Here is a 21,245-nt window from a genome sequence, read left to right as displayed (position 1 = left end):
CTGCATGAAATCCCTGCACGGCATGTTCCCTGAAGTTGAAAGAAGCATCATACAAGAGGGCAACCCAGAGTTTTTAAGCTTTCTTATACCACAATATTCAGCCCTGAGATGGCTGTACCCATTTTCAGGATCAGAAATCCCATGGTTTTCAAAAGAGGCATTCCAGGTGACTGATGAACATCACGGGAGGGCAACAGCAACAGACCAGACAGGTTATCAACCACTGTTAGAAGCAGGGTATGATCTGCCTTTGCTTAAAATGCTTTCTAGTGTAGTGGACACCCCTAAGAAAGCATATGGTCATTGAACAGAAGCCACCTGTTATTCAGGACATTGAAAGCAATTGTAATGAGTGACTAGGGTATATCACTCTTGACAAGCCAGAGCCTGTGTGGACATAGAGCGAGTTTCAAAAAGAAAGAATATGTGTTAGTATTTGTGGATATTACATTAAACAATTCACTTCAAGATTACATAGCACACAGTAAGCACTCAGAAAATTGGACATCTTCTTATCTCTGACTCCATTCTTTTTTAAGTAATATCCTTCTCTTTATGTTGCTATTTTCAATACTGATGGTGCTTAGGCATTTTAATTTCATCACTTCATTTGGATGTCCACTTAAGCAAAGCTAAAACACAGTGGTTATTTCTTTAAGCCTGTAGCTATGTGAACTTTGATGACATAATTGTTTCTTGATGAATATAAGTAATCTTTGATGCTGAGAGTAGGTCATGTTTATTTCCTAATGGAACAAAATATAATGTTCATTTGATAACATATTTCCTGTGACTGCCACTATTTTCTTTTCATTGCTTCTATAAACAGTAGATTTTAGCACCAACAATTAGATGGCAGGTGACAGTAACACCACCCCTGTACAAATCTAAAGCAAATATAGAAGATGGTATCATACAAAAAGTACATTAACTAACCTGCTTGCAGAAGTGAATAATCAAGAGATATGATGTAAGGAGATTTCAACACCAATTCTTACTGTTACTATATTATGTGAAACAAATTAATTTCAAGGCACCATTGTTACTTCCCTGCTGTATGGAAAGGTAATCATTTTACTTAACCAGTATTCACTAAATCTGTGACCCCAAAAAAATGTATTTTCTGGGCCTTCCATAGCCCATTTAAATTTGTTCATTGTCTATACCCTGCACTCCATGGATAAAATCCTAAATATATTCTATAACTTTTTCATTCACTTACAGAAAAAAATAATATCCTCTGGTCATTTTAGTGTCAAAAACATCCCTCATGTCACTGACTAAAATATCTAGTTGCTTAATAATAATAAAACCCAAATATTTATTTAAAAGTATAGCTTCTCTGTTTACTCTACAACGCAGCAACTCCATTCCTACAAACGTACCTAGGAAAAATGAATGCATATTTTCACCAGGATTTATGTACCACAATGTGCACAGATGCTTTATACAAAGTGGCCCCAAAAAGGATATAATGTGAATTCCAAGCAACAATAGAATAGATAAATATTCATATGATGAGTATTCTATTCATGCAGTAGAATACTAGACACAAACAGCAAAATGTAAACTGAATCTACAAACAACGTCAAAAATACTACTCTCAGAAAAGCTGGACACAAAAGAGTCTGTAAGAGTCCAGTTTAAAAAGCTATTTTAGAAAAATAGTTTTTTACCAAAATACATATTTAACACATGCAAGAGAACATTTCCAATGCCTTTGGGACTGCATATATACACATTCCCAATTATATCACCCTGCTTCCTCCTAGGAACACACACACACACACACACACACACACACACACACACACACCCCAAAAAATTCAGTGATAACATTCTTTTATCTAGGTAATTGTATTTATATATTGTGAGTCCTTCCAAACATGATAGAAATAAATAGTACAAAACTAACAAATAGGAGGGTGGCTGGCAAAATGGCTGAATAGGAACAGTTCTGGTCTGCAGCTCCCAGCAAGATCAATGCAGAAGGTGAGTGATTTCTGCATTTCCCACTGAGATACCCAGTTCAACTCATTGTGACTGGTTAGACAGTGGGAGCAGTCCATGGAGGGTGTGTCAAAGCAGGGTGGGGTGTTGCCTCACCTGGGAAGTGCAAGGAGTTGAGGAATTCACTCCCCTAGCTAAGGGAAGCCATGAGGAACTCAGCCATGAGGAACTCAGCCATGAGGAACAGTGCACTCCAGCCCAGATACTACACTTTTCCCTTGGTCTTTGCAACCCGCAGACTAAGAGATTCCCTTGGTTGCCTATGCCAAATCAGGGCCCTGGGTTTCAAGCACAAAATTGGGCAGCCATTTGGGCAGACAGAGAGCTAGCTGCAGGATTTTTTTTTTCATACCACAGTGGCACCTGGAACACCAGCAAAACAGACCCATTCACTCTCCTGGAAAGGGGGCTGAAGCCAGGGAGCCAAGTGGTCTAGCTCAGCAGATCCCACCCACACAAAGCCAAGCAAGCTAAGATCCACTGGCTTGAAATTCTTGCTGCCAGCACAGCAGTCTGAAATCAGCCTGGGATGCTTGAGCTTATTGAGGGGATGGGCATCCACCATTACTGAGGCTTGAGTAGGCAGATTTCTGCTCACAGTGTATAAACAAAGCCACCAAGAAGTTTGAACTGGGTGGAGCCCACCCCAGCTCGGCAAAGCTGCTGTGGCCAGACTTACTCTCTAGATTCCTCTTCTCTGGGCAGGGTATCTCTGAAAGAAAGGCAGCAGCCCATCAAGGGCTTATAGAAAAAACTCCCATCTCCCTGGGACAGAGCACCAGCAGGAAGGGGCAGCTGTGGGTACAGCTTCAGCAGACTTAAATGTTCCTGCCTGCCGGCTCTGAAAAGAGCAGCAGATCTCCCAGCACAGTGCTTGAGCTCTGCTAAGGGACAGACTGCCTACTCAAGTGGGTCGCTGACCCCGAGTCTCCTGACCGGGAGATACCTCCCAGCAGGGGTCAACAGACACCTCATACAGGAGAGCTCTGGTTGGCAGCTAGCAGGTGCCCCTCTAGGACAAAGCTTCTAGAGGAAGGAACAGGCAGCAATCTTTATTGTTCTGCAGCCTCCGCTGGTGATACCCAGATCAAAAGGGTCTGCAGTGGACCTCCAACAAACTCCAGCAGACCTAGAGCAGAGGGGCCTGACTTTTAGAAGGAAAACTAACAAACAGAAAACAGAAAGCAATAGCATCAACATCAACAAAAAGGATGTCTGCACAGAAACCCCATCCGAAGGTCATCAACATCAAAGACCAAAGGTAGATAAATTCATGAAGATAAACAAAAACCAGTACAAAAAGGCTGAGAATTCCAAAACCAGAATGTCTCTTCTCCTCCAAAGGATCACAACTCCTTGCCAGAAAAAGAACAAAACTGAATGGAGAATGAGTTTGATGAATTGACAGAAGTAGGCATCAGAAGGAGGGTAATAACAAATCCCTCCGAGCTACAGGAGTATGTTCTAACCCAATGCAAGGAAGCTAAGAAACTTGAGAAAAGGTTACAGGAATTGCTAACTAGAACAACTAGTTCAGAGAACATAAATGACCCGATGGAGCTGAAAAACACAGCATGAGAACTTCGTGAAGCATATACAAGTATCAATAGCCAAATTGATCAAGTGGAAGAAAGAATATCAGAGATTGATGATGAACTTAATGAAATAAAGCATGAAGACAAGATTAGAGAAAAAAGAATGAAAAGGAACAAACAAAGCCTCCAAGAATTATAGGACTATGCAAAAAGACCAAACCTACTTTTAATTGATGTACATGAGAATGACAGGGAGAATGGAACCAAGTTGGAAAACACTCTTCAGGATATTATCCAGGAGAACTCCCCCAATCTGGCAAGACAGGCCAACATTCAAATTCAGGAAATACAGAGAATACCACAAAGATACTCCTCGAGAAAAGCAACCCCAAGACACAAAATTGTTAGATTCACCAAGGTTGAAATGAAGGAAAAAAATGTTAAGTGCAGCCAGAGAGAAAGGTTGGGTTACCCACAAAGGGAAGCCCATCAGACTCATAGCAGACCTCTCAGCAGAAACCCTACAAGCCAGAGGAATGTGGGGGCCAATATTCGATATTCTTAAATAAAAGAATTTTCAACTCAGAATTTCATACCCAGCCAAACTAAGCTTCATAAGCAAAGGAGAAATAAAATCCTTAACAGACAAGCAAATGCTGAGAGATTTTGCCACCACAAGGCCTGCCTTACAAGAGCTCCTGAAGAAAGCAATAAATATGGAAAGGAAAAACCAGTACCAGCCACTGCAAAAACATACCAAATTGTAAATGCCATCGATACTATGAAAAAACTACATCAACTAACGGGCAAAATAACCAGCTACCATCATAATTACAGGATCAAATTCACACATAACAATATTAACCTTAAGTGTAAATGGCCTAGATGCCCCCAATTAAAAGACACAGACTGGCAAATCGGATAAAGAGTCAAGACCCATCAGTGTGCTGTATTCAGGAGACCCGTCTCACAAGCAAAAACACACATAAGCTCAAAATAAAGGGATGGAGGGAGATTTATCAAGCAAATGGAAAGCAAAAAAAAAAAAAAAAAAAAAAAAAGGGAGGACTTGCAATCCTAGTCTCTGATAAAACAGACTTTAAAACAACAAAGATCAAAAAAGATATGGGCATTACATAACGGTAAAGAAATTAAGGCAATAAGAAGAGTTAACTATCCTAAATATATATGCACCCAATACAGGAGCACCCAGATACATCAAGCAAGTTTTCAGTGACCTACAAAGAGACTTAGACTCCCTCACAATAATAGTGGGAGACTTTAACATCCTACTGTCAATAACAGACAGACCAACAAGACAGAAAATTAACAAGGATATTCAGGACTTGAACTCTACTCTGAACCAAGCAGACCTAATAGACATCTACAGAACTCTCCACCCCAAATCAACAGAATGTACATTTTTCTCAGCACCACATTGCACTCATAATTGACCACAAAACTGGAAGTAAAACACTCCTCAGCAAATGAAATAGAACGTAAATCATAACAAACAGAATCTCAGACCACAGTGCAATCAAATTAGGACTAAGAAATTCACTCAAAACCACACAACTACATGGAAACTGAACAACCTGCTCCTGAATGACTGACTACTGGGTAAATAACAAAATAAAGGCCGAAATAAATAAGTTATTTGAAAGCAATGAGAACAAAGACACAACATACCAGAATCTCTGGGACACAGCTAAAGCAGTGTTTAGAGGGAAATTTATAGCACTAAATGCCCACAAGAGAAAGCAGGAAAGATCTAAAATTGACATACTAACATCATAATTAAAAGAACTAGAGAAACAAGAGCAAACAAATTCAAAAGCTAGCAGAAAACAAGAAATAACTAAGATCAGAGCAGAACTGAAGGAGACAGAGACACGAAAAACCCTTCAAAAAAAAATCAATGAATCCAGGAGCTGGTTTTTTGCAAAGATGAACAAAACAGACCACTAGGCAGACTAATAAAGAAGAAAAGAGAGAAGAATCAAATAGATACAATAAAAAAATGATAAAGGGGATATCACCACTTATCCCACATAAATACAAACTACCATCAGAGAATACTATAAATACCTCTATACAAATAAACTAGAAAATCTAGAAGAAATGGATAAATTCCCAGACACATAAACCCGCCCCCCAAGACTAAACCAGGAAGAAGTCTAATCCCTGAATAGATCAATAATAAGTTCTGAAACTGAGGTAGAAATTAATAGCCTATCAACCAAAAAAAGCCCAGGACCAGATGGATTCACAGCCAAATTCTACCAGAGGTACAAAGAGGAGCTGGTACAATTTCTTTTGAAAGTATTCCAAACAATAGAAAAAGCGGGACTCCTCCCTAACTCATTTTATGAGGCCAGCATCATCCTGATACCAAAACCTGGCAGAGACTTAAAAAATAAATAAATAAAATTTCAGGCCCATATCCCTGATGAACATTGATGCAAAAATCCTCAATAGTAGAAACCCCGTCTCTACTAAAAATACAAAAATGAGCTAGGTGAGGTGGCATGTGCCTGTAGTCCCAGCTACTCAGGAGGCTGTGGCAGGAAAATCGCTTATATATATATAATCAATAGTGACAGGAGGCAGCCAGATGCCTAGGCAGATAGGGGTGTGTACCAGGTAAAACCCTTCCTCAAAGCTGAAGATAGTTTAAAGCCTGAGTCAAGCTGCAAGTTAAATCCTCAGACTGGATTCAGAACTTGTCTTCCTGTTTGGTGTACTTTCCTCTGAGCCCCACTCTTCACCTATTTTATATATACCTGCCCTTTCCTAATTGGTTTTCTACATTGTCATGACCACCTTTGAGTGGTGTCTTCACCTTAACCTTTATTGCATACTCACAAATCAATCAGCATGGACATCCTATCCTGTGCATATGAAGACCCCAGACTCAGTTGGTAGAGGGGAGATGGCCTGACTTTGAGGAAAAGACAATGAGACTTCGGGGAAGACAACCTGCACTTCCTGTGCCCTCTCCAGCTCCCCTCTCTGCTGAGAGCTGTTTTCATAGATCAATAAAATTCTCCACCTTCACCATCAAAAAAAATACAACAACAACTAACAAATAACCAGATCCATGTAGTTATCCAAATAGAATGCAGCTGTATAAACATCACTCAGATGGAGAATGAAACACTGTCAGACTTCCAAAAGAATAAAGGACATAAATCCTTTTTTGCAACCTCCCATCCTTATGATTTTCCTTTTTCTCATAATTAACCACTACCCTGACTTCTAACACTATAAACTGATTTTGCCTGTACTAAAGGAAAGGAATGAACAGAATAACATCAGGCCTGTAACTATTTTTTCTCTACCTGGAATGCAATGTGAAAGTAAATGACCTCCTTGTAAAAGTGCTAATGACATTGATGATAACTCCTTGTAAACAAGAAGAGTCACTGTTTTACTAGAGCATAACTTGTCTGTCTAGGTTGTTTAAATAAACCTGGAAAGGCAGATTTCAGGAGTGAATCTGTGAGGATCCAGTTGGATACAATTCCCTGTGAAACAATTATTTAACCAGTGAATAATATATTTTAAAAACATTTAAAGTCTCTGGAAATTAATCTAAGGGCATAGAAAATGAAGAAACAATATTCAATGAAATCTGAATCTTGGAAAGGACAGTAAGAGTCTGTGCTGTCTGAGCTATGATGTGCTCTTCTGCACTCTCCTCCCAGCTCTGTACTATAAAATCTCTACTGCAAAACGTGTGGCCAAGAATATAATCCTTTCCTCTCTGCCCAGCATCTAACGCAGGGCTCCAATTTCACTGCAGAAGGACAGGCAGGCTGCCTAGAACTTTCATTCACCAGCTCCTCTACAAGTTCCCTGTTGAAGAAGCTCCATTCCAGGCAAGCACAGTCAAGATAACTGGAGTTTATATCCTTCACCCAGACCCCACTTTAGGACATCAGCTCTGCCTCAGGAGCAAGAGACTGCTGATCTTGGGCCCCGATCATTTCCTTCCCACTGTCTGGCTTTTTGGACAGATGCTGTGTGATGGGGAAGGAAAATCAAGAAGACTAGGTGCTACCACCTTCCCCAACCAGTGCCCACTCATAGACCAGAAATATCACTCTGGGAGATGTGGGTTTATAATCCCTGCCTGAGCTAAGATGTAGTAGTGGTAAAGTTTTGTCTTGGGAAAAGGCAGACTGTAAGGATTAGTATCTCATCAGCTCTGCCTGAGAATACTGATTTTATTTGGGATAGAACTTGGAGAGTTCATGCTTAAGGGCTTCAAAAACTGGCAATATTTATTGGTGGTGACTTATTAAGAAGGGGCTGGTGGCCTCACGGAAGTAGTAGCAACAAGGGAGATAGAAGAGTAGCCAGAAATTTAACAGAAAGAACCAGAAAAAGAGATGGCCCCTTTTGGGATCACACTTATCCCAGGGTGTTCAGAAGGTTATTTGCATGCATTCTACTCAGAAGTTACTAGTGTAGGATGTTGAGGAGAAAGTGCTCCCAAATCACAGGCAGATCCATCGGCAAAGGGCAGAGTATTAATGGCTCAAGGTACTAAGCATAATCTCTGACTAATCACCGGCTGAATAATAAGCTATGTTGACAATGGGTGACTCCTATGAAGCCAGGCTTAAAAATAAAATCGCTCAGTCTTTTCTTTCCAATGATAAAAGAAAACAACACTTTCAACCTAGAACCATGAAAGCAGTCTAGAAGCCTTGTACAAACAGATCCAAAGTTAAATGTGGAACAGCCTTCTGCTTCAGGGGCTTAAGTGCATCCTTTGACCAATAAGTGTCTTATGCTGACTAAGGGAGGACCCCTAGGAAGCCAGGCTAAAAGATAAAAACATGGAGAAAATCTGAGCAAGGATATCAGAAGCTGCACATTACAGTGGAAACAGATCTCAGAAAATTAGTCCAATCACGTCACTAAACAACAAGAAGAAGTCTGGGTGGGGATCAGTATACAGATTTGCTAAATTATATTATCTAATATGCCCAGTTTTTAACAACAAAACCATGAGACATGTAAAGAAACAGGAAAGTGACACAGACACAGGATGAAAGGCAAGCAATAGAGACTGTCCTTGAGGGAAAGCACACGTTGAACTAGCAGAGAAAGACTTCAAAACAGCTATTATAAATATGTTTAAGGAACTAGAAAACACGTTTAAAGAATGAGAGCAAGACTCATTAAACATCCCCACTTCCCACCCCACCCTCACTACACTTCCCAGCCTCTGGTAACTATCCTTCTACTCTTTATCTCCACGAGTTTAATTATTTTAATTTTCAGCTCTCACAAATAAGTGAGAACACGTGAAGTTTGCCTTTCTGTGCCTGGCTTATTTCACTTAAAATAATGACCTCTGATAACCATGATCCATTGAATAGCAAATAAAAACAAATCTAGACTTAAATAGGGAAACACTTTAGTTAGAAAGAAAGCTTACTATAATAGGAAGAACATGCTGATTCAAAAATCTGTGATTGTCTCAAAATTCAACAGAAAATGGGTTTTCTTTTATAGGGTAAAGGAGAAAGCAAGAAGAGAAAAGCAGAAATTTTGGAACAGAACCTGTACAAACGAGAGGAAAATACCAGTTAGGTCTGACAAGAAAATGGTCTTGGTCTTGCTATGGTCAGTTGATTCATAGGATAAGTTAATAAAGGGACATATTCCTCTTTTGTCTTCCTTCCTTTCTTTTTTTTTTGTGCTTGCTAGATTTGGAGGCAAGCAGAGTTCAGGGTATATTAGGAAAGAGAGAAGTTCAACTAGAGTTTGGTCAAGACAAAGCAGAGGACAAGAAATGGAGAAGTGTGAATAGTGGGTCAAGTATATTGATAAAGAACTAAAATATTTTTAAAAATCAAATTGAAATTCTGGAGTAGAATACTATGGTAAACAAATTAAAAAATTCACTAGTGGGGACTCAAAAGTAGATGTGAGATAACAAAAGAAAGGATCTGCAAACTTAAGGATAAACCAATAGGAATTATATAAACTGAAGAACAGAAAGAAAAAAATGAATGAAGAAACATAAACAGAGCCTCATAAAAATGTGGGGCACCATCAAGAATACCAACATACACAGAATTCCAAAAGGAAAGGCAAGAGAGAACAAGACAGAAAATATATTCAAAAGAGTAATAGCTGAAAACTTCCCATATTTGATGAAAAACATTAATCTATACATACAAGAAGCTCAATTAATTCCAATGAGAATAAATTCAGGAAGAATCACATCAAAACATATTATAGTCAAAAAGTTGAATGCCAGGTTGGGCACAGTGGCTCATGTCTATAATCCCAACACTTTGGGAGACTAAAGGGGCAGAACGCTTAAGCCCAGGAGTTTAAGACCAACCTGGATAACAAAGTGAGACCCCGTCTCTACAAAAAAAATACAAAAATTAGTCAGGTATGGTAGCTTACGCCTGTAGTCCCAGCTACTTGAGAGGCTGAAGTGAGAGGATTGCTTAAGCCTGAGAGGCAGATGTTGCAGTGAGCCAAGATCATGCCACTTCACTCCAGCCTGGGCAACAGAGTGAGATCCTGTCTCAAAAAAAAAGTTCAATGCCAAAAATAAAGAGAAAATACTAAAAGCAGGAAGAAGAGAGAAGAGAATCATCATGTACAAGTGTACATCAATAAGACCAATAGCTGACTTTCCATGAGAAACATTGTCAGAATGTGGTGGGATAGCATATTCAAAGTGCTGGAAGGAAAACAAGAAAACAAAGTGACAAGCAAGATCTTTATATCCAGCAAACCTATCTCAAAATGAAGACAAAATTAAGACATCCTCAGATTAAAGAAAAAAAAACTGAAAGAATGTGTTGCTATGAATCCTGCAATATGAGAAACTGTAAAAGAAGTTCTTCAGCATGAAAGCAGTGACAGTAAATATCAATTAAAATTCATATGGCAAAAACAAAGATCTCCAGTAAAGGTAATGATGTAGGCAATATTAAATAAAGTATAATTACACATTGACATATCTTTCTGATAAAAACTCATTTAAAGAGCAATTGTATAAAAGAATATATATAATATATAACATATTATATATATAAAATAAAACTATACACAGTATATTATATTATACATATTATTGTATTTTCTGGCATATAACACATACAAATATAGTGTAGTTGAACAAAAAATGCAAAGAAGGGAGTTGAGAGTAAAATTTTTTTGGAGTAATGAGATGAAACCAGATGATAACACAAATTCATAGGAAGAAATGGCACATCAGTTTAATATAAAATAAAATAAACACTAGAAACATATTTGCATTTTCTTTCCACTATCTTCTTCAATAGATATATAATTACATGAAGAAATAATTATAGCAATGTATTGTTTGGTATATAACATACATGGACATAATACGTATAAAAATAATAGCACATAAAAGTGGGTAGCAATGGAATTATATAGAAGTAAAGGTTCTATATCTTACAGGGATTAATTTGTTATACATATGATATTGATTCTCATAAGTTAAGATTTATATTGGAAGAAAATAAGCCAAAAATATGATACAATCATTAGAAAAATTAAGTTTGTAAATTAAAATAATATATACTTAATACAAATAAAGTACTAAGGGAGAAACAGAGGAACAAAATAGTCATGAGCCATTTAGAAAGAAACAAAAAACAAAATGGCAGATATAAATACAACCATATTAAGAATATATGTGAATGAATTAAACAACCCAAGCAAAAGGGAAAGACTGTCAAACTATATTTAAAAAATGACCAATTCTATGCTGTCTACAGGAGATATACATTAGTCTCAAAGATAAAATGTTTGAAAATAAAATAATGGAAAAGATACACTACATAGAAAGCAATCATAGGAGAGTCAGACTGGCTATATTTGTATCAATAAAAATAAACAAAGATAAAAATGTTACAAGATATGTTATAAAATGGTAAATCACAAAGATTTAACAATAATACAAACATAGCCCTAATGGCAGAGCCCAAAAAACATATCAAGCAAAAACTAATAGAAATGAGGGGAGAAAAAGAATTTCAACAATGATAGTTGAAGACTTCAATATTTCTCTTTCAATAATGGAAAGAAAAACTATGTACATAATCAAGAAGATACACAAGAATTGAAGAACATGAAAATCAACTAGACCTAGAAGACACTGATAAAACATTATATCTAACAAACAATACTATACACATTATTTGCAAGTACACATGGAACATTTTCCAGGATAGATCATATATTAGGCCTTAACACAAAACCAAACAGATTTTTAAAAGATTTAATAAAGCAAAATATGTTTTCTGACCACAAAAGATTTAAGTTAGAAAACAATAAAAGAAAGAAAATAGAGAAATGTACAAATATGTAGAATTTAAACCACATTCAATGAAAGGACCAATGTGTCAAAGATTAAATCACATGCAAAATTTGAAAATCTTTAAAAAGAATGAAAACACAAACAAAACACAGCAAAAAAATTATGAGATGCAGTTCAATAAATAATTAGTGGGAAAATTATAGCTGTAAACATCTATATTCAAAAAAATCTCAGATACTCTTAACAACAAAATGAAAAAAATAAAAACAAATTAAAACTAACATAAGCAAAAGATAGAATAATAAAGGTTGAAACAGAAATAAAACAATCTGGAAACATAATCAAGAAAATCAATGGAAGCAAAGATTGATTCTTTTAAAGGATCAACAAAATTGATAAGCTCTTTGCTAGACTAACCATGAAAAAAAGAAAGATTACAATAACTAAGACAGGGAATTAAACAGAGGACATCACTACCAAATTTGCACGAATGAAAAAATGCTTATAAGGGAATACTATAAACAATTGGATGCTAAATAGACAAATTCCTAGAATGGCATAAACTAATAAACTGACTCAAGAAACAGAAAATCTGAATAGACCTATATAACAAGTTAAGATACTAAATTCATAATTTAAAAGCTTCCCAGAAGAGCCCAGATCCAAATGGTTTCACTGGAAAATTTTAAACAAGAATTAACAGCAATTCTTCATAAAATGTTCCAGAAAACTGAAGAGAAGGGAGCATTCCTCAACTCAGTATTGTATTGTAATACCAGTATTATCCTGATGTCAAAAGCAAATATCACAGGTACAGATCAATATTTCTTATGAATGCAGATGCAAAAGTCCTCAAGAATATACTAGTAAATTAAATTCAGCAACAGGTATAGATCAGTATTTCTTATGAATGTAGGTGCAAAAATCCTCAAGAATATACTAGCAAACTAAATTCAGCAACATATAAAAAGATTATACACTATGACTAAGTAGGATTATACCAGCAATGCAAGATATATTTACTATCCCCAAATCACCCAACGTAATATCATATTAAGAGAATAGAAGACAAAAACCACATGATCATTTTAAAATATGCAGAAAAATCACGAAAATATCTAACACACTTTCATGATAAGAAACAACAAACAACTAGGAATAAAAATAAAATTCTTCAACACAAAAGATATCAACAAAAAGCCTACAATTAACATTATACTGGATGAAAGACTGAATGCTTTCCACCTACTATCAAAAACAAGACAAAAATATGTTTACTCTAACCAATTCTGTTTAATATGCTTTAGCAAGAAATAGGTATGTAAGATGTACAAATTGGAAAGGAAGAAGTAAAATTATCTCTATTTGTAGATTACATTATACTGTATATAGAAAATCCTAAGAAATCCACTAAAGAAATTATTAGAACTACTAATCAATTTAAACAAAGTAGCAGGATACAAGAAAATATACAAACTCATATTTCTATAAGTGTCAATGAAAAGGACAAAATTAAGAAAAAATTAATTTACAATGGCATCAGAAGATATTAATTACTTAGAAATACATTTAAAAAAACAAATGCACAATTTATAGATTGTAAATCACAAAACACTATAGAAAGAAATTATTAAAGATCTAAATAAATGGGAATGGAAAAATAACCATGTATATGGATTGGAAGAATTAATATTTTTATAATGGATATACACCAATAGGTAAAGAATATTATTTTCAACAAATGCTTGTGACACAACTGGATATCTACAAGCAAAAGAAAGAAGTTCAACCCTTACCTTACATCACACAGAAAAATTAACGCAAGTGGATCACAGACCTAAATGTAAGGAGGAAAAAAGCTCTTGGAAGAAAGCATAGAAATAAATCTTCATAACCTTCATAATTGCTTAACCTATTAGTTATTAGATATGACAGCAAAAGCACAAGCAATAAGATAGAAGATTGATAGACGATTGATACATTGCAATTCATCAAAATTGAAAATGTCTGCTTCAGAAGACATCATAAAGAAAATGAAAAGACAACTGCCTGAATGGGACACAATATTTTAAAATCATCTATCCGATAAAGGACTTGCAAAGAGAAAATATAAAGAACTGTCTCAGTGATAAGTAGACAATCCAATGTTTTAAAACTTGGCAAAGAATTCTAAAAGACATTTCTCTTAAGAAGATATGCAAATGGTAATCACACAAAAAGATGTTCAACATCATTAGTTCTTAGAGATATGCATACCAAACCCAAAGTGGCATAATAATTCACACTCACAAGAATCTGTTGATATTCACTCGGGGTAGCTGGCAAAATATTAAAGATATATTAGGAAAAGCTATAGATTAGACTCAAACCGTTTGGAAGGCCAAAAGCTTTTATTGGGATAGGCCGAAGGCAGCAGGTCCATTAAGTCAGGGATAAGATAGGAATGAGGCTTTCCAAGTCTGTTTACCCCATATCCCTTTGTCTCCATTCTGTTTACTCATGTGAATTTTGTGCTGGATGGCCCTCTCAGAGGGAGATCAAAGAGGAATTACCTGTTAATAGTGTTTACTCTGGGTCAAGAACCTAAAGCTTTTATCATTCATAAAACCACTCTTTTAACCATGTTAATTATCCACAAGTGTGTTGACTTAAAACCTCTGTTGTAAAATTCATACTGAATAAATGTAATGATGGAGAGGGAGTCTTGGTCAATTGGTTGCATTTCGCCCTCTGAAAGCAGCCAACGGCCATCCCTAGCCCACTTGTATCTCTGTAATGGTCAGACTTCCGCAGGTGGTGTTGACATCTCAAGAATCAGTATAACCAATAAGACAGATAGCAAGTGTTTATGAGGATGTGGAGAAACCGGAATCCTCATATGTTGTTCTTGGGAACGTAAAAAATGGCAGTTACTTTGAAATACAGTCTGGCAATTACTTAACATGAGACAGAGTTACCATATGATGCACAATTTCCAATCCTAGTTGTCTACTCAAGATAATCAAAAACATATAACCACAAAATTATACCTGATTATTTATATCACACTATTATTCATAATAGCAAAAAATGGAAACACCACAAATGTCCATAAACTGATGAATGGAAAAACAAAATGTGAGCTTTCAAAAAAATACACTATATTTGTCGTTAAAAAATCTCAAGTACTGATGTATTCTGAAGTCGGATGAACCTAAAAAATATTAGGTTGAAGTTCTTCCCTGGGCAAAATAGCATATACCTGTTTCTCCTTGTTCCTTTCTACTTGAGAGAACGCTAAACCATGGATATAATGCAAGAGACAACTAAAAAGGAACTCTAAACAGAGGAGGGCAAACTTATATGTGTAAGGCAAACTGGAAGAACAAAGCAACAAGGCATCTTATGACCCCCACCAAACAAAAGAAAGGGACCTAGACCTAGATCTAGTATTTCCCAGCTACCAACATAGTAACATAATTTGACACACAACAATAATCTTGCCAAAGTAACTAGGGAAGCCAGGTAGAACCAGAAAGAGGGATGTTATTGGAAATACTGCTAACAATAAATAGACAAAAAATGTACTAGTCTTCCCAACTAGGCCCAACACCCCCCTCCAACCACTGCATGGGCAGGGAGATTATGAAACAACAACTCTGTAGAAGCTTTATCATATTCATTGGTATATGGTATTAATTTGTGCGATGTACCATATTTTACTCATTCTTAGAGACGGTGATTTAATTTCTAGGTTGTGACCAGTTTGGGGTATTAGGAACTAGTGTTTCTATATGCCTTTTGGCACATGTTAATTTTTTTTTTTTTTTTTTGAGATAGAGTCTCACTCTGTCTCCCAGACTGGAATACAGTGGCACAGTCTTGGCTCACGGCCACCTCCGCTTCTCAGGCTCCAGCGATTCTTTTGCCTCAGCCTCCTGGGTAGCTGTGATTACAGGCTCACGTCACCATGCCCAGCTAATTTTTGTATTTTTAGTAGACACGGGGTTTCACCATGTTGGTCAGGCTGGTCTTGAACTCCTGACCTTAGGTGATCTGCCTGCCTCGGCCTCCCAAAGTGCTAGGATTACAGGTATGTGCCACCATGCCCAGCCTGGCACATGTTAATTTTTAGTATGATTATATGTCAGAGTAGAATTACTGTGTCATGTTGTATGGGTATATTCAGCTTCATAGAACCTGCCCAAACTTTGCCAGAGTCCTGACTCCAATTTGTCCTCCCACAAACAATGTGTAAGAGTTTCTCACAGACATAAGGTATTGTCAGGGTGATAGCCTCATGTTTTCCCAGGCCCTATGGGTGGAGAAAATTCTCCTGTGGCAGGGAGTTTGAGACCAGGCAGAGCATGGTGGTGTTACTGAGCTGATGAGACAGAGATGGTAATTTGGGGGCTGCTAATGCAGCTGTTATTTACCTGACAGGGCACTGAAAATGGGGGAGCTATGTACAGAACAAGGACAGAAGTCAGTATGGCAGTTCAAAATAGGTCCTTGTTAAAGGGCTAGGCTGTACATGTACACAAGACTCATCAAGGCCCAGCAGGAAGTGAATGTGAAGTTTAATGAAGAACAATAATACCAGAGGTCTTACAATGTTCAAAGACTCTGGGGTTCTGGTCTAGCCAGAGTACTGCAACCTGTAGTTACCTTTGAGACAACGTTCAATTATCAAACATATTTTAGTCAGAGTCCAATATAAAGAGAAAGAGAAATGGATCAGAAAAATACATGATTTGTAGAAAGGTGGCCCCAAATTCTCAAATTTTCAGAAATATGTCAAATTACAAATGTAAGATTAGTGGAACCAAATCTGGTTAAATAAAAACAGATATGCACATGGGTATATAATACTTAAGCAGCTAAGGGCCAAATAATAAATAACTTACAAGTGCCAGAGAAATAAAGATTAACTGTCTACCTGGGAATAATGATTTAAACAATGGCTGTCTTCTCAAGAGCATTCATGGAGACACGGGGAAAATGGGGCAGCATATTTCCAAGGCTGAAAGAAAATAAAATTTTCAATTCAGAATACTATGTCTAGAAAAATTATCCTTCCAAACTCAGCATGAAATAAGACACATCCACACAATCAACCCTGAGACAATCTGTTCTAGATAACCTGTAATAAAAGGAATACTACAGCAATGTCTTCAGACTGAAGGGAAATAACCCTTCATGGAACTTAAAAACTACAGAAAGGAGCCAAGCACACTAGAAGAGAAAATTATGTAGGTAAATATGTCAATTTTTCTACTGATTTTGAAAAATAACTCAATGTATAAAACAAAACTGATGATAATATTATATATATAAAATATGTGAAAACAAGACCACAAAGGAAAGAGGATGAAAAGGAAATAGAGTGTTGTAAAGTTAACATTTATGTGGAGTGGTACTAACATAGTTCCAAGTAGAATATGATAGGATTAAGATTCATGTACCAATCCCCAAAGCAACAATTCAACACAGTATAGGTAGTAATCTGGTTACTATGGCAATATAATGAATTCTCCCAAACTTACATTTTATAACATACTCATTATTTACTGTTTTTGTTTCCAAATAGGCTGTATCTCAATAAAAGTACTGTCACCATATGGCTCATACTTGGCACATGTTAGATGCTGAAGAAAAGTGTATTAAACTTACAAATATTTAACTTGAAATAAATTAAGTATAATGATAAAAAAAGATGCACTTCTTGGGAAGATCATTTGCCTTAACAGAAATTGTTTATCTTAAGCACATATAGATTGAATAAATCTTCTATAAAACAAAAATCTACAGAGTCAGAAGTATTTTGATAACTAGTATTTGCAAAGATAAACACTTCTACTGAAGAGGCACAAGCCTCTTTCAGCCCAACCACCCTACTGAGAAAAACTAGGAAATCTGGAAGATATTAAAGATATTATTAGAAGGCACCATAAACCAAAGGAAGAAAGCAGACAGACTCTCAGGAGACAAGCTTGTGTAATGAGAACCACTCAAATTTGCTACTGCTTCTCGCTTGAAGGCTTTTGCTGATTTTAAGGATGTGATTGAGGATCCAAGATGCTAAGCAGAATGTTGTAGCTGAGCAGCCAAGCAGCTGTGAAGGACGTTCAGCAGTTTCATCCAACCGAGAGGATACAGATCGGACCCAACAGTGCACAAAGGAAATAAGCCAGGGAAAACAAACCAGAGGTTCATTTGGCATCCCTAAGGAATTACATCTTGATATTGATATAAACCTAAAATAGAAAACTCCACACAAAACCTGAGATCAGTTTCCAAAGAACTCAATCTCTGATTGTGATGAGATGAACTGTCTCAACCCTAAATGCCTCTCAAATGCAAAAGCAAATGCTCATTAGAGAAAGATATAATACCCCAGAAATTCCAATTGCCTTTATATGACTTCATACAGAAAAGCCAGGCTGCAATCAAAAGTAGCCACAAAAGCAGAAAGCAAATTGGAAGAAAAAAACTTAGTATCAGGCTTGGGATCCATTTTCTCTATTTACTGAGGATGCCTCAAACAGAAAGAACTAGGCCTTGATTTTACACCCATGCAATTTAGAACAACAATAAGATGCCACTAAATGCCTATTATATGAACAACAGCAAAAAATACAGACCATAAAAAGTTCTGGCAAGGTTATAAAGCAAATGTAACTCTCCCACACTGCTGTTAGAGTGCAAAACAGTATAATCACTGCAGAACACATCGACATATTCTAAAATAACTGAAAGACAGAAATATCATGTGATCCAGTCATTTTGTTCCCTGAAATTTTTCCAAGGAAAAATGACATTATATGTCTATACAAAGACTCCTAGAAGAATGTCCATGACGTGAGAAAGGGTGGAGAGCCTGGGCAAGACCAAAGGGAAAAAAAACAAGGTTCATAAGAAATTTTGGTGAAGGACGAGTGGATATTTACATTATCTTGATTGTAGTATTGGTTTCTTAAGTATACACATCTTAAAACATTTATATTAACTTTAACGTTGTACAGTTTGAGTCAATTATATTTCAATAAATCTATTCCAAATGTGCCATATGCACCAAATGTCTCCAAGAAAGTTCAGACCATTAAACTCAAAGGAGAAAGTCTAAAGATAGAATACTAAGAAATTTAATATTTATATGAAATATTCAAGATAGATTAATCCTCCAGAAATTGGAAAAAACTAATTTTAAGCCAAAAAATGAAAAAACTAAAACTAAGATCAATAAATAAATAATTTTAATTACATTAATTATCTTTTTGATGTTGCTGGGCTTTTTTTAATAGAGCAGAAATGATAAACCCTTGACAACAATTATTTTTTAAAAAGCCAGATATTATCATTACCAAGAATGTAAAGAGGATTATCACTACAGATCCTTGAGATATATACATAATATTTTAAACAAAGTTATGTTGATAAAGTTACATGAAATCAATAAATTCAATAGAAAAAAAATCAGCTTAAGAACAAAAAAATTTAGGAAATCTCGATAATTCTGTATCTATTTAACAAATTATACCTGTAATTAAATCCTTCCTACCAATGATTCTACATGCTACTGCTTAATGACCTACACTCTTCACCATTATGAGAAAGAATGCCAACCTTACACAATCTTTTCCAGACAAAAGAAACATTCTCAATTATTTTATGAGACTGCTAGAAGCTTTGCACCAAAATAATATCACAAAGAAGATATTATAAGAAAGAAAAATCAATGGTTTATAGTGAAGAACTAGAGAAATGGAGCTCTATCTTTCCAATGCTGAAAGAATAAACAGAAAACTGCAAACCCAGAATTCTATATGTAGAAAAATTATGCTTCTAAACTGAAAGTGAAATAAGATATTCAAACCTGAGACAATTTGCCACTGGGAAAACTATAAAACAAATAGTGCTAAAGGAAGCCATTTAGGGTAAGGGAAGATAACACCTTACAGTAACTATTAACTTTAGGAAGGAGTGAAAAATCCTGAAAAGGAAAATATGTGGATAAATATATAATATGATTCTCTATTATTTATTTAAATAACTGAGATCAATTATAAATGTATGAAATGTACAGATATTTAACTTGAAATAAATTAAGTACAATGATAAAAAAAAAAAAAAAGATGCACTCCTTGGGAAGATCATTTGCCTTAACAGAAATTGTTTATCTTATGGACATATAGATTGAATATATTTTCTATAAAATAAAAATTTATAGACTCACAAGTATTCCAATAACAAGCATTTGTAAAAGTGAACTCTTTCACTTAAGAGGCAACAGCCTCTTTCAGCCCAACCACCCTGCTGAGAAAAACTAGGAAATCTGCAAGATACTAAAGACATTTTTAATAATGTTCTACTTCAGCCAAACATCACAGAAAACCAAAGATCCCATCCTCAACCATGCCATCAAAAATGCACCTTCACCACTATGTAACTAGTTAACCCAAATTGCCACCACATATGATCCAACAAAGCCCAGTAGCAAGCTGGTACTTTCATATTGCTGGGTGGTAAAGAGCATGCCCTCAATCACACTACTGGTGTGAAAAGAGAGCATGTGGGAAATCTGGACTACCTCTCCCTGAGAATTAATGAGATACTGCTCCCCTCTCTGCTGGGGTGCTGTCAAAGGAGGCTAAGTGGAGATTAATGTTTTCATAACAGCTCATGTTGAAAACTTTTTTAAAAAAAGTCACTCTATGCATTGTCAGTGAAGTTCATATGAGGAGCTATAACCTGACACTCTTACTTTCTCCATCAGGGAGGAAAGAGTGGAGGCCTAGACAGGGACCAGAACTCTCAATCCCACCCAGGAGTAACCAGGAACATCCCCCATTCAGGAGTCAATGGAGGCCAAAGATGGAGCACTCTTTTACAATCACCTGGTAATAGAGGTAGTGCCTTCACCTTTCCCCTGCTTGTGAGGTGCAGAGGAGCTAATTACTGATACTGAAGGCAGAAAAAAAGAAATTACCCAATCAGAACAACAGAGAGGGAATAGAAGGGAGAAAAAAAGGAACAAAATATCAGGGACTTGTAGGACAATAAGAAAGATTCTAACATTCCTGTGACTGAAATCCCGTAAGGAGTGAATAGAGTATAGGGCTGAGAATATTTTAGAAGAAGATGCCTAAAACTTCCCAGTTTGTCAAATGAAATCTACAGATTCAAGAGTTTAGTGAAACACAATTAGGATAAACCTGAAGAAATGCATCCCAAGACACATCATAGTCAGACTTCTGGAAACTAAAGACAAAACAAAGTCACTGAAAGCAACAAGAGAGAAATTACACCTTGCCTATAGAGACAGTATAAAAACATTCAAATTAGGTTAAATTTATCATCTGGTTTCTCCCAGGGAAGCCAGAATCAAGACT

This window comes from Aotus nancymaae, unplaced genomic scaffold (assembly GCF_030222135.1).
Source record: "Aotus nancymaae isolate 86718 unplaced genomic scaffold, 86718_ANA_hifiasm-v0.15.2.pri h1tg000058l, whole genome shotgun sequence".
Taxonomy (NCBI): domain Eukaryota; kingdom Metazoa; phylum Chordata; class Mammalia; order Primates; family Aotidae; genus Aotus; species Aotus nancymaae.
The sequence above is the reverse complement of the archived record's forward strand: the minus strand, read 5'-3'. Positions refer to the sequence as shown.